This window comes from Benincasa hispida, chromosome 9, assembly GCF_027475165.1.
Source record: "Benincasa hispida cultivar pf3 chromosome 9, pf3_genome.v1.1, whole genome shotgun sequence".
Lineage (NCBI taxonomy): Eukaryota > Viridiplantae > Streptophyta > Magnoliopsida > Cucurbitales > Cucurbitaceae > Benincasa > Benincasa hispida.
The window spans coordinates 47,499,946-47,515,146 of NC_143486.1; positions in this window are offsets into that span (position 1 = coordinate 47,499,946).

The window sequence follows — 15,201 nt, forward strand, 5'->3', positions numbered from 1 at the left end:
CAAACAGATCTTTTTTATTTTTTAGATTAATAATAAATAAATAGGAAATAAAACAAAAGACTCAAGGACTGACTCTTCAAAGAGTAAAGACTCAGACTCGTGAAGGAAAGATGAACAATATTCAAAGATAAAAGAAATACAGGAGAGAAGAATAGGACAAGGCTTTGGTAGCCTCTAACTCTCTCATCTGAGGCTCCTCAAAATGAAGCTCGTGTTCATACTCAACCTCACAGACTTGTTTTTGGTATGGTGGGGGATAAACATCTTCATCATCACTCATCTAAGAGAATTCCTCAATAAGGTCGACCTCAGTGCCACAGACGATGGGAAGCTCAGAATGTCTCTCCAGTGGGGGCATGAAATGTGCAAGTTGAGAAAAAGGATCCATCTCAACTAGCATGGGGGCTTGAGTCTCCAGGTGAGACTCAATAGACTTCTGCTCACACTGAGAAAAATCGTTAGCAAGTTCACACATTAGAGATTCCAATGTCTTACCTTGACCTGAAGTCTGAAGAACCAGCTGCTTAACATGATGGTCGATGTTGGTTAACTCACTGCTCAACTCAGTATGATCAGAGGATGGTTGCAACAAGGATTTTTGTTGCCTATGGATTTCTTAAGAAAACTCATAAGAGTAGTTAGAAATCTCCAAAACCAACTCTTCTAATGACTTACCTAAACTGACATAAGGATAATGCATCAACGTCAAGCTCGGGCTAGGCATCTCCCAAGGGAAGTAGGTATCGCGCATATGACCATGCAAAAGCTGGGGACATGCTTCAAATGAATGTCCTTGAAGTGAACAAACTCTACATGTCTGAAGATCCTGTAATTGCCTAGTAGTCAAAACTTGTACAAGAGAGGTTAGTTCGGATATTTGATTTCTAAGTTTATGTATTTCTCTTACCTCTTGTTCTTGTTTTTGTTGAGTTGTTTGCCTTACAAGAAGCACATAATAGATGTTCATATCCGCCATAATAAAAAGAAGACTTAAATATAAAGAAAAATCTCCATCATTGATTAGGGAATAGCATGGATGCATCGTTTCAACGTTGAGAGTAGCATTACGATTCTGCCTTATATCTGATGCTACTACCTTAAGTGTCATACACCAATGTTGAGCAAATTGTGACACTGCTTGCGTTGCCAGATACGCTCTATTGAGTGGCATTTTGGTAATTTTTACGACTTCTTTAATTTTGTTGTTTCTAAACTCTATTTTGACACTATTTTGGCTCATTTTTCACCTAAACGACTTCTTTGACCCTCAAGATAAATTTACCTATAAAATGAACATTTTATGCATAAGGATTATACAAATATGGTAGAACTAAGGATATAAAACTAGCTTTTTTTAGAGCTATAGACATAAACTCTAACAAATAGATTATAATAGCCTAGTAGGGTCCTATATAAAGAGCCCTAGGGAACCCTCATAGGAGATACAACAAAATAATCTCTACAATCGTTCTACAAAGATTCTCTGAAAAACTGTTGTGGGTGTCCAACAACTTGTTGCACAAACAAGGATTTATTTTTAAATTTGTGTTTTGTGAGCCCAAAATGTTGGGTTATGTGTAGTTATGTGCAGTTCATAATAACAGAGAGAATCAATGAGAGCAGTGTAGTTCGGTTTTTCAGTGACAACTTCCTCAAAGTTGTCGATTACCAAATTTCAACCTCTGGATTTTGGTCAGCCTATTAGGGACACATAGGGTCTCGCTTTTATCGATTGGATTGTTGTTTTAAGCTTTGGTTTGTCTACAGTCACTACTGAACAAAATCTGTAAAATTGGATGACATTTTCATTTTTTTTATCTCTCAAGCATTTATCTCTTATGCATGGAAGTATTGGTATGCTGTGAATTTTTGTATTACTGATTTCGGTTCTTTTTCCCTCGATTTCATCATAATAAGAGAAGGTAACAAGAGTGGACTCCTCATAAGTCCCGTGGTTTTTACCCTTCACATCAAAGGGGTTTTCCACATATAATTCGTGTGTTTTATTTGTTTTTAGTCTTCCTAAATTTATGATTTATTGTTATGCATTATTGGTTGACTGCTCGGTGATTATCTGATGATTAATTTATGGTGTATTAGAGTACTATTGTTTGATTGATTGTCTTGGAGGTGATCCTAGTGGGCTTTTGATATATTATTTAGGTTCTATCAAAAACTTCTCCTAAACATAGAGAAAGGTTCTCTAAAATTCTCCTTCCCTGTTTCCTTCACATATTTCAAGAGAAGTTTGCACAAATCGAATCCTTGCCAAAGTCATAGTGAGGAAGATCTCGGAAAAAAGGAACATCTCGAGAGGAAGGACATCAATTCAAGAGAAGTTTTTGTTGTAGTTACCTATCAACTAAGGTATGGAGTTTAACCCTTTTTATATTTTATGTATTTTAAATTCTTTTAAGAAATCAAAAAAATGTGATTCCATCACTTCTGCTGCGGGATCGAAGAGTTTGATCCCTTCAGCCATTTGCAAAAAGAAAAAGTAAGAATAGAAAGACAATGAGGGTCGCAAACCTATGAACTCAACCTTACGTTCTTTCTCTTGGAGAAAGACAAAAAGACCTTCAAAGCACATAAGAAAAATGTATGGCGACAATGAATCTCCCTGTCGTATGCTTCTGGAAGGCTAAGCTGTCTCTGGATGTTTCCATTGAAAAGGGTTGAAAAGATTACCGTCACAATGCAATTCATAATCAATTGGATCTAGCGATTATACAAGCGTATTTTTCTCATTATTTGCCAAGGTAATTCCACTCAACCCAGTCATACGCCTTACTCTTATCAGGCTTCAAGGCAACCACCCCAACCTTGCCAACACACTTAATGTTTAAATAGTGGATACATTCAAACCCAATGATGGCATTATCTGTAATGGGTCGACCTGGGATAAAAGTAGATTGAGAGGAAAAAATGATCTGAACTAGGACACCATTTAACCAATTTGCCAATGTTTTGGCCACGATTTAGTATATTACATTGTAGAGGCTAATCGGCCAAAAATAAACCATCGAATTTGGTTTAATCTCCTTTGGAATAAGGATAATCGAAGGGGAAATAATATCATCACCCCTTCCATCCCCATTCAAAGTATTAAGACAAAGATTAACTGTCATAGCTCCCAAATTTCATCCAATACTTCTGAAGTAAAAGCATTTTCACGAGCTTTGAGTGGGGCCAAACTCTTCACAACTAGTTCAATTTCCCCCATAGTAAAAGGCCTAATGAGATTTCTGTTCATATCATCTAAAATTGTATGTGCGATGACATTAAGTATTGCAAACACACTCTCAATTTGCGGATTGAGGAGCCAAACAAAAATACGTATGAAACCACCAAAGGTTATTTTAATATATTTTTTAAAAATAAAAAAATAAAAATTATATTCTTAAATATATTTGGTTTTTTGTTTTTAAATAAATAAAAATTACCAAACATGTATAATTTCTGTTTTTGAAAGACAAGAGCCAAAATGGCTATCAATCTAAAGTATATTATTAACTTTATAGTTATTAAGTAGAATTAAACAATACAACTTAAATGATTTATGTTCAAATATTGATACATTCAAGGTTTAAAATGTCAATATTCTTAATTTTACGAAGATGTCGATGAAAATATCAAAAAAATATCTATGCCGATGAATATTTAAAAAAAAAAATTATAAACTAAAAAATATATATTAAAATTAATACATAAAATATTTTGTATTTTTTAAAAAAGTTAACATGTTTAGTATTTATATAATATCTGCAGTAGTAACATTTTCTTACTTGGATTTTTATGTTTGATGAATTTTTTTTCAATATAATGAAAATATCGATTTACCCCTCAATTAATGTCGAACTCATGAAAATATCAACATGTCAATGGAAATTTAATATCATAGATATATTGCATCCATTTCATTTCTTACCTGAATTATAGGCTTAACTAATTATTTAATAATTTCTAAAAAAATTAAAAACGTAATAGAAGATATATATAGTGAATTATCCATCAATAAAGTAGGGATGGTTCAATTGGGAGAGTGTCAAATTAAAGATTTAAAAGTTGTGTGTTCAATCTATGCTCATTGAACATTTTTTTAAATATTGTTTGCTCGTTTTTTTTCTTTTCACAGACCTCGTCCATACTACTCTCTAAAAGACTTTTGATTTTCTTTTTTGTTCTTTTTATTTAATGGTTATAGGGATATATTGAGTAATTTAATTATAAATACTTAAAAATTGTTTATTTCAAAATAATATCATCGATATATATATATATATATAACCATATATTCATCGACATATGATTGGATTGAATCTAAATTCTCTATACATCGGATTAATTTTACTACTAATTTCTTTTAATTTCCTTAACAATACTAACCTCCTTTTTACTATATCTACTTTGATCATTATAATTAAACAACAATAATTTGATGTTAATGTACCAAACACTGTAAACTGCTTTTCATTTTAAAAATTAAAATTAGCAAATACTATTTTATCCCCTTTTAAAGCTAATTATTTTAAAAGCAGCACAGTTATCAAGTACTTTTTGAGTGATTGATGCCTCATTTAAGTGTAAGTATACATTGTCATCGAGTAGTATGAAATGGAATATTTCGAGTATCAAACCCAAGGAAACGGTTGACAAAGTTTTGAAATTGGTTTGAATGCAAATTGAATTAGGCACACAACCAAAAGGGAACCAAATAAAAATATGATTAGTTGGGGTTTGTCTGTGAAAAAACAATAAAACACCAGCAAAAGATAAAATAAGAAGAAAGGGATCAAATTATAGCTTCTACCCACATGGAATTGTGCCCACCTTTGCGCTGCCCAACTAAGTGAATGAGCAATCCTGACATGCGACTCTTTATGTGCCCGCAACTGACAACTCTTTCAAGTGCAGCATGAGGGGTCTCTTGCGCTTAGGATTGCACTTGTTGTTGGGGTTGATGCTCTAAAGTCTCGTGTCCTGTAGTTTGTAAACAAATTGTACGAACACTTGTGTTGTGTAATATATGATATTTACTTCACATCTTCTATTTTGCTCAGTTGCTTGTTTTATTTTCTTTACCACAATCCAATAAACATAAAATCTCTGGTTATCTATATGTGACTCAAGCATGTATGTGGTGGCATACAAGTGGATCATGTCTTGAGTGATAACCAAAATAGTCTATAGTATATGGATATAGGAGCGAAACCTTATCCTGGTAACGCTACGGATGCGGCCCGCTTTGTGGAATGGTCACAAGTGTCATGACTTGTCACAGATGGTCTGATCCTGATCATTCGTGTTGGGGACATGCGAGTGGGGGCGTCCTATGCAAAGAGTTTGTATAAGACCTGACCACGAAGTGTTAACGTCTCGTTATATAACACCGTTCATGATAAAGACTTCACTTCACTAGGATGACCATAGGTAACATGACTTGTGAGTTGGGAGCTCCTGCCATTAAGGGCAGTCCTTTGATTTGTATGGGTGCGAGTGACCAGGTCGCCAATTCAAACCTACTATTTTGGGGATTCATCTGATTTGGGAGCTGGGAACTCAGCTACACAAGATGGAATTCACTCTTTCCTCGAGGTAGGGGTAAGTAGATAGATAGCTCCCTTAAGGGTTGATTTCGGGGCTTGAACGATGTGGCACCATACACATTTTCTTGGCCCGAGAGGTGTTCACACATAGTTGGACTATGTTGTATTGTTCATTAGAGGAATCAGTGGTACTTAAGGAGTGAGATGTAACTACAGGTGCAAAATGGTAATTTGGCCCAACTATACTTACAAGCATTTGTGAAGGGTCATCGTACTCATGATTGGTTATATCTGATGGACACAGAAATATATCTGTGGTAAGAAGAGTTCGACTGTTGGTTTTTAGTGGAATGCCTGACAGTTAACGGATGGTGGATCTCGTGGCTAAAGAGTTTAGTCAGCTATTCATGGACCGTTGGAGCTTTGAGCCACAGGTTCATTAGGTCCCCTGGGTAGCTTGGATAAAGTCGAGAATCAGTATTTGGGTTAATTTAAAATGTTCAAATTAACAAGAGGAAGTTCGATTATATATGATATAATTGGACTAGTTAATTATATATGCTATAATTGGCTAAATGTATGAGATACATTATTTTGGAGGAAATTAGATATAAATATGATTTATATCAAGTAGAGGAGAAAATACTATAGTAGATATCTGATATCAAACCATAGGATAAAAATATAATATGATTATATTTATTATTAATTATTTGGTTAATTATATGATAATTAAGTCAATTTTTCACATTCGGACATGGGTTAATGGGGCAGCGTCGGTTATTGTAACCGATGAATTAAAATGAAAATGGTTTTCATTTTGAATCGTCCGTCCAAAAAGAAAGAGAGATCGCGCTAGGGAAAAGTAATCGACCGCTTAAGTATTTTGAGAGCCTATACGATAGTCACTCTCCACCTAAACGATCGGATAGCTTCCCTAAACGATCGTATAGTGTGTCGTGTTACCTAAACGATCGTATACCTTTTCCTAAACGATCGTTTAGTAAAATCTACACAATCGTGTAGCTTCTCTTAAACGATAAGCATTTTACTATGCGATAGCGCCTTTTTCCCTCCCATTTGCTTATCGCCTACATGATCCGTGCTTCCTCTTTCCTCTACCAAATTCACCAAAGACCACGCTTTGGGTTCTCATTCCGAGAATACCCGGGGCTCTTTTCTGGTGGTGTTGTCCCCGTTGCGTTCATGATCTTGCGGTTGTACGTGCTGCTACAGTCGACGCTTCTACTGGGTATTGGTAGATCGCGTGGAGGGTTTCGTTGCGTTGAGTTCCAAAGTTTGAAGAATGTCTTCAACTGGTATGGCAACTCTCTCCCTCTATTTTTGTTCAAAGCATGCCTTTAATTGACTGTTAGTTTGCATAACTGTACGTTTGAATGTCTATTGTTGTATTTCGATCATTGTGAAATTGGAGCGATCCAAACGCGCTCATAGAACTCTTCGGTAAGAGATCCTTCAATTTGCAACCTATTCTCGCAATCCTCAACAATATAAACCCAAGTTAACTCCATTTTGATCCATTTTCAAGGAATGTAAGGAGGCTAAGCAACCCAACATATATGTTTATCGGTTGCTTTCACAATTAGATAATGAAAAACACACTTGAAATGATTTTATAGATTTTTATCCTAGTTTGAGGGCGTTGGTGAAAATTTATACTTTTTAAATGAAGGAAAACGAAAGTAGAAAATCCCACAATGGTTAATTTTACAAGGAGATGTCTCCTTATTTACCCCCACATTTCCTTATGGGTTTAGGCCCCAAGGGGTATCTAAGTTTTACAAGAGGTGAGGATGTAAGAAAATGTGGGTATGGTGGTCATTCCACACGCACGCCACCGTCCGTCTAGTCGGACGTGGCGGGATGAGCATGTTATATGCCTAATATAGTTTATCCTATAGGATTACTTTGTAGCTTTACAAGTAGATCTAATATGAGCATTGGAACCCTGTAGAAGGGTTATGAAGTACTTGAAGAAAACCCAGAACCTAAGATTACATTACCAAAAGTTTTTCGTGGTCTTGGAAGGATTTAATGATGTTGACTGGAACTCTCTCTCAGATGATTCAAATGCTACTAATGACTATATTTTTAACATAGCAGGTAAAGATGTTTTTTGGAAGTCCATGAAACAGACTCTTTTAGCCCAATCTACGATGGAGTCAGAAATGATAGCACTAGCAATAGCTAGTGCAGAAGCAAGTTAGCTTAGAAGTCTGCTCTCAATATGGGAAAAACTAGTACCTGCCATATTGATTCATTGCGATAGTATTGCAGTAATCACAAAAGTTCATAACCATTATTACAACGGAAAAAGACGACAAATATGTCGTAAGCACAGTACCATTAGAGAGTTCCTCACTACTAGTATAGTTAGAGTGGATCACATACGAACTGATGAAAACCTGGTAGATCCTTTGACGAAGGGACTAACCAGAGAGAAGGTTTTCAAAACCTCAGAAAGGATAGGATTCATGCCTATAGAAAGATGAATCACTTGTGAGGAAAACCCAACCTATAGACTGAAGATCCCAAGAAATAGGTTCAACAGGTAATAAGTGATCACAAGTGAAATGAAGTGAGTCATGCTAAAAACAACACAAAGTTCCCTTCCAATAACCTAGAGTCTCAGCATGATATCCTGAAGTGTAAGAAAGGTTGTACTTAATTTTTAATGAAATCTATACTTAATGTCAAGTGGGGTACCTAGCTACAGAAGTACTCGTGATAGACTCACCTACGTGAATGTAGAAGTGGAGGCCGCTTCCTACGAAATTTTAGACAAATTCTCTAGAGTGTTCACTAAACTGGGATACATGTGTAAGGCCTTAAAACATGGGCTATCGAACTATACCCTAATAATGTTGTGTGTGAGATGTTGTTAGAGATAGAGTTCAAAACCAAAAGTTACTCTAGTATATTCTAAATCATCTTTACTATGTAAAGGTTCAAGTCGTAAGACACATTTGCTTATGCATAGTATTGTACATATTGATATTGCTCGATGAAAAATGTTTTCTTATGTTTTAAATTTTCAAGTGAGGGATTGTTGGTGAAAATTGAAAAAGGAAGTACAGAATCTCACATTGGTTAATTTTACAAAGAGTTGCCTTCTTATTTACCCCTATATTTCCTTGTGGGTTTGGACCACAAGGGGTACCTAAGTTTTAGAAGGGGTGAAGAGGTAGGAAAATGTGGGTATGATGGTCATTCTACACACACATCGCCTCTATCGTCCGTTCGGTCGATCGAGCGTGACAACGCGAGGCGCACGCGTGTGTGAATTTTTTTTTATAAAAAATATTTTATTTATTTCATTTTATTTTTATTTTTATTTAAAAAAAAATAATGAATCATCATCTATTCCGTTTGGTCATTCGAACTTACCATGGTCATCCAATTTTTTCGTAGTCTTCCGTGTTATTCGTTTCGTTCTCACATTGTGCGTACATATGCACGTTACCCTTCTGAAGCGCACTCTCAAGGCCTATAAATTGCCTTCAGTGCTTCAGAAGGAGGGCAAGAATCAATAAATCAACTTCCCTCCCTACTTATCTTCTCATTTTTTCCTTCATGTTTTTCGAGCATAATTAGTCTAAAGGGGTGTGGGATTTTTTATCGGCTTCTAGTGCAGTTTTAATCAAGACAGAATTTTATCTGGGTTGTTTTATCCTGGGGACAGCATGGCATCTACTATGAACTGCTTGCACTTTGGGAAGAGCCGCAAAACGTCTTAAAGAGAGCGAGATCTGTGACTCAGCCTTCTCTCACGAGTTTCTATTTTGTAGGTTTTTTCACAGTTCATTCGTCGATGCAAATTCCATTTTCTACATTGCTGACATTGTTTATCGAAGCCTCTATTCCTGTTGTTATCTGCGCAACTAGTTCAAAATTTTTTTAACGGCTCCAATTTATCACTGTTCATGATGGTCGTACCAACACATAATGATACTCTGTCCATCGATCTCAACTGCCATTTCCGTTTTGAAGGAGCACACTTCAAACGTTGGAAGCAGAAGATGTTGTTCTTCCTCACTGTGAAGAATGTTGTTGCCGCTTGCACCACGGAGAAGCCAACTGTTCCACAAATAGATCCAATTGAACAACAAATCAAGGATGATGCTGTTTAGGAATGCAAAAAAATTATTTTAAATGGTTTGACTAATGGTCTGTATGACTATTATAGCTCGATGACTACAACAAAAGAATTCTGAGACGCACTGTTGAAAAAATATGATACCGAAGAGGTCGATTCGAAAAGTATGCAACAAATCGTTATTTGAAGTTCCAAATGAAGTACAAAAAATCTGTGGAGGCTCAATCTCGTGAATTGTAAAAGATTGCTCATGAAAACATCAGCAAATGTATGCCTTTAAATGAGCAATTTCAAGTTGTTATTCTTAACAAGTTACCTCCTATATGGAAAGACTTTAAAAACACATTGAGACATAAAACCAAGGAATTTTCCTTGGAAAGCCTGATAACACATTTAAGGATTGAGAAGGAAGCCCAAAAGCAGGATCAGAGGGAGAAGATAAACGTCGTACCAAGAAAGTGTCACACCCCCTCCCTAGCCTTAGCCTCCAAGACTTGGAAGGGAGCGTGATGGTACACCAGTAGTCTTCCAAGACAACATTTAAATTTAACATTTCTCCCCCCCTTATCTATTAAAAATTTCAACATGTTTACAACACTCTATCTAACTTTCATACACATAGTTCAATTCCCTATATTCTTTATTACATGATCCGAGCCATGCCCTGAGAATTTACCAAGTCCTGGTGTGTTAGTGGTTAGTAGACTCCTTCCTGAACGCTCCGCTTTGCTACCTGAGGGGGGAGGGGGGGGGGGGGATATAAGAAAACATTTGGAAGAGTGTGAGCTACTAAGCCCAGTGAATGGTGCTTTTAAAATAATAATAATCACTTTGCAAAACATATTTTTGGGAAGTCAATCACATAATCACAATTCCAATATAATTTATGCATGATCACGTGTACATTCATTCAATCATCATCCTCCAGTTCCATGCTATATGTGGCATGCTCATATCATGGACACATTATCAATCATAACAACTTTTTATGGAAACTTTCCTATAACCCACTTTTCCCGCCAATGTGCACATCGACAATTCTTTACCCGCTAGTCATGCTTAGGTAACTTGACTATATTTCCCGTCGGTCGTCACCGACTATTATTTTCCGCCGACCGAGGTCGACTATATTTTCCCACCAAGCACCTTTTATTAAGCATGCTAACTTATCTAGTCCAGGTATAATCTTAGTTTCCATAGAAATTCCACAAACAATATCATGGCAACATCATAACATCATAAGCATGCATTTTGCACCTACATATGCATTTATCCACATATCAACGCATAAAACTAAGTAAACACTCACCGCAAGCAAGTTTTTCCACTAAAAATCACCTTGAGGATACCTTCCTAAGAATTCCTCCATATCAATGGAAATTCCTCAATTAATACTTGTTATATCAATAAATAATGTCAAAATAGCCAAAATACCATTATATAATTAAAATACCAGCTTACTCTACTCCAATTTAGCCAAAATCCTCAAATTAGCCTCTTTAGAGGTTATTTGGACGTGGTAGGCAGCTGGGCGTTTGGGTAGTAAGGCAGCTGTGTTGGGCTAGCGCGTGGGATGCGTCGAGCGAGGCGCGCAGATGGACGCAGCGCTGCGAGGCGTGCACGCAGGGTATGGGCTGGCTGTGCATCCGACTGACTCAATGCCTCACCAACGCAACCTTTGTTTCTTTTGATCTCCAATCAATTTGGCAGCCTAATAACTCAAACGTAACTCTCTAAATATGCTCTCAACACAAGATTTAGGTGATGGTATGAATAAATTCCTCTTGCCCAACCCCTCTATTTATAGCCATTCCAAACTCACCCCATGGTGACAACTCAATTCCCATTTGTCTCACTTTGGAGCTGCCAACACTTAGTCTACCCAGCCTAGCCTTGAGTTGTTCTCATCTCAGCTTGCCAGCCAAAATCTCCTTTTTTGCCTGAAATCTCCTTCACCCACCTCCTGCTTGGGGTGATAAGACTTCAATTGCATGAAATCTCCTTTGTCCACCTCCTACTAGAACTTTGTGTGATCCTCCTTTTGCCACCTAAATCACTTAAATACTTAACATATTTCTCTATCTAAATTGTTTAAGACTTATGCTCATCTACCATTGCATCTTCCCTTGAAGTTTTCCATCAATTAGCCTTACCTTTTATCCTTAACGCATAGCAACTCACCTTTCCTTCATCAAAGTCCCACTTAGCCATCGCATGAGTCGGCCATTACCAACGCATAGGGTGGCCGCTCACCCTTGACGCATGGCTTGCTAGGTGTGCTTGCTCAGCCTACTAAGCATGGACGCACGGCGCTGACCATCGACATATAGGCGTATTGCCTAGGCGCTTGCGCGCTTGGCCGCATAAGCATGCTCGGCCGCATAGGCGTGCCTCGCCACATGGGCGTGCGCTTAGCATAACGCATCGACGCATGGCTGCTCGATAGACTCGGCAGCGCTTCGATGCATAGGATGGCTTGCCCGCTTGCCCGTTGGACGCATAGGCAGGGCACTCGGTATACACTATCAACGCATGGGCTGCGCGCTTGACGCATGGGCTGCGCGCTTGACGCATGGCCTGTGCGCTTGTCCTCGACGCATGGACTGTGCGCTTGGCGCTTGGCCTCGACACATGGGTTGTGTGCCTAGCATGCTCACTCGACGCATGCTTCCTATCCATGTCCGCACGGCTCATGTATGCCTTTGCGTTGGTTGTATGCAACCCTTAGCTATTTTTCAAGTCTTCTTGCTTCCATCCTCCATGCATTCTTGCGTCCCACATGTTTTAAGCTATTCATAGGTGTTTGGACCTTTGGTCACCTTTTTGATAATTTTAATGTTTTCCACCCTTTGTTCCAATATCCTTACTTAGGATTTTTCTTCTCTATTTAACCTCCCACTTTAGATTTAGTGTTAGGGTCTTACAGAAAGTCTGCCTCTACTATTTAAAAACTTGGACTAAAGCCAAAGGGAAATAAGATGAAAGTTCATAATCGTGTATCCAGGAATAAGAGAAATCAAAAGAATCAGAAACCCCCTACAGGAGAAACCGTACAATTTCTTTGCTTCAACTATCATAAACCTGGTATATGGCCAAAAACTGTAGGAACAGGTGTTGTCCTGCATTTGTGCAGGCCTAGGGGAACCTGACTGAAGAAGAATTAGCTGCCAAGATCACAGAAGTAAATGTGATCGGGGGTTTGAAGAGTGGTGGCTAGACACTGGCGCTACGTGTCATGTCTATCATGATTGTGGTCTATTTAAATAGTATTCTAAAACTAGATAAAAATATATTGTTGGATGATCACGACTCAAAAATAGTTGCTGGAATCGGTGAGGTAGAGCTAAAGTTTACCTCTGGAAAGATCGTAACTCTGAAGGAAATTCTACACACCTCAGAAATAAGAAAGAATCTGGTCTCAGGCTATCTCCTCAACAAGGTTGGCTTCACTCAGACCATAGGGGCTAACTTATATACCCTCATAAAAGATAATGTCTTCGGGGAGAAGTGTTATGCAACTGATGGAATGTTCAAACTAAACCTTGACATGAATAAAACTAAATCTTCTACTTATATGTTGTGTTCTTTTAATGTTTGACATGCTAGGCTTTGTCATGTTAATAAACGAATAATTAGTAACATGAGTTTGGAAATGATTCCTAAATTATCCATGAATGACTTTGATAAATGTGAATATTGTAGTCAGGCTAAAATAAATAAGTCTTTGCATAAATTTGTATTTAGGAAATTTGAGCCTCTAGATTTGATTCATTCAAACTTATGTGAGTTTGATAGTGTCTTGACTAAGAATAGTAAAAGATACTTTATCACTTTTATTGATGACTGCTTTGACTTCACATTCGTATATCTGCTGACAAATAAAATCGATGCTTTTGCCATGTTCAAATTGTTTGTGATCGAAATAGAAAACCAGTTTAACAGAAAAATTGAGAGACTTCATAGTGATAGAGGAACTGAATACGATTCAGATGCTTTTAACAATTTCTATAATTCGCATGGAATAATTCATGAAAAGACGGCACCTTATTCTTCTGAAATGAATGATAAAGCTGAAAGGAAAAATAGAGCTCTATCTGAATTAATAGTTGTTATTTTACTTAATCAAGAGTTGCCTCTTATTAATGGCATGAAATTATCCTTACTGTGTGTTATGTGCTTAATAGAATACCAAAGTCTAAAAACAAAACCTCATCCTATGAAGTTCTTAAGAATAAGAAACTGAACTTGTCATATTTTATAACTTTGGGGTGTCTAACCTATGTAAGAATACCAGATCCTAAAAGAAGGAAGCTTCCTAGTAGAGCCTATGAATGTGTCTTTATAGAGTGTGCAGTAAATAGTAAAGCATATAGGTTTTATGACCTAATAAATCAAGTGATTATAGAATCCAATGATGCTGACTTCTTTGAGGATAGATGTTCTTTCAAATCAAGGAATAATGAGGACTCGAGATCTAGTAGTCTACCATCAATTAGAAACCTAACTCCCAATGAGGAAGCAGACCCAGAACCCAGAAGAAGCAAAAGGACTCGTACTATCAAGGACTTTGGGGATGAATTCCAAACCTTCAACATAGAAGAAGATCCTAAGAACCTAAAAGATGTCCTATCCCAAGTAGATGCCAATTTATGGCAAGAAGCAATAAATGATGGAATGGACTCTCTTGAGTCAAATAGAATTTGGCATTTGGTAGACCTACTCCCTGGTTGCAAGGTAATAGGATGCAAATGGATTCAGAGGAAGAAACTCAAACCTAATGGAATAATTGACAAATACAAAGCTAGACTTGTAGCTAAGAGTTTCAGACAAAGAGAAAACATAGACTTCTTTGACATTTTCTCCCTTGTGACCATAATCACCTCAATCTATGTGTTTTTTTCTCTCGTTGCCTGAAACAACCTTGCAGTTCATTTGATGGATGTAAAGACTGCATTCCTAAATGGTGAACTTGAGGAAGAAATTTACATGGAACAACCTGAAGGCTTCATAGTCCATGGTTAAGAGAACAAGGTTTGCAAGTTAGATAAATCTCTTTATGGCTTGAAGCAAGCTCCTAAGCAATGACATGAGAAATTTGATAATTTCATCACATCTAAAAGATTCAAAGTTAATGAAAGTGACAAATGTATCTACTATAAGTTCGAAAAAAATCTATGACTATCATATGTTTGTATGTAGATGATTTCTTTTTTTTTTTTTTTTTTTATCGAACTTGCACGTTATAAATGATGTAAAATCCTGGTTGAATGCAAACTTTGATATAAAATACTTAGGAAAAGCAGATGTAATCTTATGCAAAAAAAGTGATTAGGTCTGAAAATGAAATTTCTTTAAATCAATCTCATTATATAGAAAAAAAAATTCTAAACTAGAATGTACTCCTTAAGATCCTAATATTAGATTGTTCAAGAACACCAGTAATGGTGTTAATCAATCTGAGTATGCGAGCATCATAGACAGTCTCAGATATACTGCTGACTGCACTAGGCCTAATGTAGGATTACTTTGTAGGTTTAC